The 5,301-nt window shown below is 42.0% G+C and overlaps 1 long non-coding RNA gene across 2 annotated transcripts; it reads right to left on the bottom strand.

Moving 5' to 3' along the window:
- Window positions 1-4,451: 4,451 nt before the first annotated feature.
- Window positions 4,452-5,100, bottom strand: LOC128268388 (uncharacterized). Of its 2 annotated transcripts, none has more exons than XR_008269140.1 (3): window positions 4,972-5,100; window positions 4,853-4,898; window positions 4,452-4,667 (listed from the first exon to the last, which is right to left on the bottom strand). It is a non-coding gene; the product is annotated as an uncharacterized LOC128268388 (long non-coding RNA). The 2 variants fall into 2 exon arrangements; XR_008269139.1 differs by having other exon boundaries at window positions 4,746-4,898.
- Between the last annotated feature and the right edge of the window lie 201 nt (window positions 5,101-5,301).

Below are 5,301 nucleotides of genomic sequence, written 5' to 3' on the forward strand. Positions count from 1 at the left end.
GTAGGCAGACACACTTGTTTTTTGCCAGTTAGTTATTCTTCCAAACATTAAAAACTTTTTTTCCAGTAACCCTTTTAAAATTTTGCGACTTACTCCTAAATCCATAAGGTGCAGCCGATCACTTACTGGAAATTTTGAAATCATATTTAAACCGGTCAAATCTTCAAGTGGTGACCTTATTGACTTGTGGTGTGGTAAATCTAATCTCTCTCTGAAACTATTGTCAGTGCGAGGCTCAGCATTCACACCGTTAAAAATAACTTTGTTTTCTGGCTTTATATATGTTCCAACCAGTGTACACATAGTGCAACCATGCTTTGCAGAAAATCCCATCACGGACTTTATAAAAGCACGTGCGGGTGAGTCGGTAACAAAAGCACTTATTGAAAGTGATACCACTTGACTTCCAAATCTTAAACCGTTTGCCATAAGACTATTCATCTCTTTGACAAATGGTCGCAAAAATGGTTCAACGCACTCGGGTTTGTGCGATCCAGAATAAATACCAACGACCAGGACCGGAGCGCTCTCAAGTTCGTCCAGCGTTATCGTTATTGGCCAAAACTGAGTGGAAGAACTCTTAAAAAGAGGAACGCCATCGACCGACACTTGCAACGAAAAATGCGTCGTCGGAAGTATGGCATCCTTAAAATAATCTCTAAGAGCCTTCTCAACTCCGGGATACCATAAAGATCCACCACCATTTACCGGAACAATCTCAGCTCCGATTTTGGTAGGAGTGTTTTGGAAGGTCCTGCTGTCCTTAGGAAGCTGTGCCTTGAAAAACACTCTAAAAATAGCTAACAGCAAGTTGCTGTGGTCCCGAGAGAGGAGTGTAATATTCAAAAAATATCGCAACACATCCTCAAAATTTCTGTGACCAAGAAAGCTATAATTTTCCGGCCATCCTCGTGAAGAGTCCTCAACACAATCAGTCACGAGGACATCATCACTTACACCTTCAGCAGGAAAAACCCTGGAAGGACCTGGTGCCGGATCGTCCACAGTTTCATCTGAAAAAGGGATAAGTAAAATTGAATTAGTGGTCTTGAAGAACAAAAATTAGCTCTTTATTCATGAATCTAACGCACAAACAGCAAGAAGCTGTGAGCGATGAGCATGAAATAACACTAAACTAATCTGTTATAAACTTACCAAGAGGCCATGCAAAGTTCACACTATTGGATGGATCGCTTAGCGTATTTTCCATATCAACCCAGTCCACATCGACTTCAGCTTCCATATTCTGTTGCATAACCTTTACTCGCTGGTACATTCGATTTGCAATGCTTTTTTTATCCATTTCAAGTTTTCACGATGTGACAATTAACTTGCAACTTTTGAACACAAAATAAGACTTGCACTTGCACTCACTCGAAGCACCTGCACTTGCAACTTTTGAACACTAAACAAAACTTGCACTTGCACTCGCTCGAAGCACCTGCACTTGCAACTTGTGAACACCAGTAACAACTAATCGAATAACCACTTTTAAAGACACGGTCAACGTAATATCACACAGGATCGACGTTCACACTTGTGTTTCCAATATGGTAATGCCTTTATTTACGGATTTCTTAGCTTTTATACTTAAATCTAAGGTAAGCGTAGTTTGGATAGAAAGGGTAGTTTAGATGTTACAGTAGGACTCGAAGGTTATATACTTAGGTAACCTACTAGGGAAAACGATGACCTTAAGACACGTTGAATGTACCTTGCGAAAACATATACGTCTGCATGGGATTCTGTTCAACGGGTAGTACCATCCGTTGCAGGCAATCAAGCGGTGGCAAAGGAATCAGCGATCCTGTCCAGATCAAGTATAGTGCACCTGTAGTAGGGTAGGCTGACTGAGGATCGTAGCATGTTTTTAGGAATTGACGTTGCCAAACGACGATCAGGTACATCGTAACGAAGCTGGGTGTAGTTTTCGAGTAATCTGTAGATACCTAATAAAGTCATTGTCTAACCAGAGTCGTCCATCAGGCAATCCTTTACATTTTACTCCGTCTAGGATGGTCTTTTGAACTTTGCGTTTGAACTTTGCGTCATGTTTTTATTGTCTAAACATTGCCATAGAGTTTTGCATTTGCTCTGGGATAGGTAAATCATGGGAATATTGAAATAAACATCTTAAAATTTATTTATCCTTCTGAATAAATTAAGTTATATTTAATCCCTTCTGAAATGATTAAATTCAAAAAAATAGTCAGTGCATTAACGGTCTTGCAGAAAAGTCTTATTAAATGAACAGCCAACACACACACATAAGAGCGTTATGACCGCCGTGTGTATTTACACAAAGTGGTGCGCACGCCAATATTGACATCGATTCGAAGAGTGAGAAAGGAAAAAACATGTTCGAAGGAGCGAATGAAATGGCAACACCCGGTGTTGCGCTGGGCCTGTGACAGAGTGAGGTTGTGGGCTCGAGGGGGTAGGAACGGGGAAAAATATCGCGTGACGGATGAATTTTTGAAACGCTTTGCCCGCGGGGGAACGAGGAAAAACATCGCGCGACGGACCAATTTTTGAAACGCTTTGCCCGGTGGGTAGCTAACAGAAACCATACACACCTCAAGGTGCATAAACGCTATACCCTATCTTTGGCAGCAAGCCTCGGTGTACCCCGCGGGCAAAGCGTTTCAAAAATTGGTCCGTCGCGCGATATTTTTCCCCGTTCCTACCCCCTCGAGCCCACAACCTCACTCTGTCACAGGCCCAGCGCAACATCGGGTGTTGCCATTTCATTCGCTCCTTCGAACATGTTTTTCCTTTCTCGCTCTTCGAATCGACGCGTCGTTTATGCGCATGCGCGGCCTCCGTGGACATAACACTTCGTGTAATAAGTCCCGATACTAACTATGAAATGTATGAAATGAAAACTATGAAAAACTATGAAGTAAATGAAATAACTATGTTATGTTTCGAATTACATCAAATTATATTACATCTTACAATTAATTATATCTTGTCTGAAGGTTGGTACTTGTGAACCTTGGTATATAAATGGCATTATTAGTGCCATCTCTACGCTAGTTTCGGGACTTATTGAACGATGATACCCAACGCGGTGTTTGTGTGTGCGTTGGCGTTCAATGCGAAACGTCAAAGTTAGTTTGTTTTCATCGGCCAGAAGCGTAAGTATGGAAAACTGCGTAGTTTTGATAACTTATTTCGTACTGTTTATAAGATTACAATTCGGATGGAGAATGCCGTAAATGATTATAAGTAAGTATTGTGGCAGTGTTTTAACAATTGTGCAGTGTTTAAAGTGTTCAGGGGTCCTTTTTTTCCAATTACAGGTACCACGAAGTGAGCTGAGCAACGTCCCATCCCGAGAAGGAAGCGCATGAAATGATGTCGTAGGACGCTGGAGGAGTATAGTGATGTGCACGTGATAGGTTTAGTGGTGTTTTTATAGTGTTATACGATTTGTGAGAAATAAAGGTTTTAAAATTTTAACCCAATTTGTCGAGTATATTTAGATCCGAAACGGGGGGGCTATGGCGGGGTGGAAGGGGGAGGGTACTGGATGAAGAGGGGTCGGGGGACACACACACCACTAAAGCATTGATGAAGCGTTTCAGCGCCGGGCAGAAAAACGCCTCTTCATAAGCTCGTTAAAAATTCCTTCTGCAGCCGTTAACCAGCCGGTTGTAAAGCCGTCGCATGACAGATTTTGCCCGCTGGGTTATGACCTTCTTACGACGGGCAAAGATTAAAGCATCCTCTCAGCAGCTTCGCCTAAGCATTCAATGTAATTATCAAAGCCGCAATACTTGCAAATTATTTTGCTTTATTATTTTCCACCACGCAGAGAGTTGGGAACATTATTTTCGAAATCGTTGTTACACTACGATCGCTAACCGAGCCACCGAAGCGAGCTGCAGTTTCTCTCTTACCCTGCGTCCACACTTGCAGCAAGTTGGGCCAACTTTTTGCTGTCACACTAGCAATTTCTAGACGTCACTGTGCTGCCACACGGCACGAAACAGTTACGCGCAACATGTAACTTGGTGTCAAATCTGTTTCGTGCCGTGTGGCAGGTCTAATATTACAGCAACAGAAACAACTAGTAAGAGAAATGTCAAACTTGTTTACATTCGTGTTTTTGGCCCGAGAAAATAGAAATCGGAGAGGTAAGTTGATTTCTGAATAATCTTTTCGCTTTTTTTTAGATATTGTTGCTGTACCGGCAAGATGGGATTGAACAAAGTGACAACAGGCCAATCGTCCGGCACCAGGACCGCACATCCAGGATCATTGCTAGCCAAACAGAGCTGATGAAAGAGATGACCATTACGGCGAACAGATGTAGAGTTTACGAAAAAGCCACACTAATTCACCTTATTTCCCGAACATCCGGATTCATATTATACTGGGAGTGATCACGAAGAAATAAATGCTTGGTGCCATGCTTGGAATTATGCTGGTTTATTCTCTGCTAAGATTGTTTTGTACAGGAATCTGTAAGCTTGTGTTTCCAGCTATGCCTCGGGGAAATCCCGGACGGCGTCTGGCGTGCAGCTTGTTACTCGTCGCGAAGGGATGGGCGACGCCGAGTCCGTCGGTGAATGGTTTGTCGGTAAAAACCGCAGGTAGGAGCGAGAGATGGTTCCATGGATAACATACGCGTCATTATTCATGCTGAAGTCGAAGAAGCACTGTAATAAGCAAATGTACACCTTCTTGTAAACTTCCAACAAAATTAACCATCAATAATGACCGTCACTAATAATCACCTAACCAAAACATTAACTTCGATGTTCATAACTAATTGTTCCGTCCACCGGATCCGGAGCGTTCCGGATAACCAAGCTCACTACGCATTTATCCGAAACATACTTACCAGTTTTACGTATCTTTTTTGCTCCGGTTTGCTACCCATTTTATTGCTGAAATGGAGATAAACTTATAGTTAAAATTCAAAATAACATCACAAATAAAAATCTTTGCTTGTTAACAAACCTCTGTTTTCGTTTGTTTGTAAACAAACCTCTGTTTTCGTCTGTAATGCGCCCTGTTGCAGGGTCTGCAGACCCACAAAGCTTTTGACACCTACTGATCGCTTTACTGTCAAAATTGTCGCGGTTGGAGGCTGATATATCGTTTGTTTCGTGCCGTGTGGCAGCCCAGTCAAATCTGTGAGCTCCAGCGAGTGAAATGACAGTTCGTTTGTTTATGTTTTTAATTTGGCAGTTTATCATTTCATTCTGTTGCCAATTGCAGTTTTGCACCGAATAGGCTTCTTCGAATATTAAAATGTCTTTTAAAAATAATAAAAACAAATCTAAATCG

This window comes from Anopheles cruzii, chromosome 2, assembly GCF_943734635.1.
Source record: "Anopheles cruzii chromosome 2, idAnoCruzAS_RS32_06, whole genome shotgun sequence".
Lineage (NCBI taxonomy): Eukaryota > Metazoa > Arthropoda > Insecta > Diptera > Culicidae > Anopheles > Anopheles cruzii.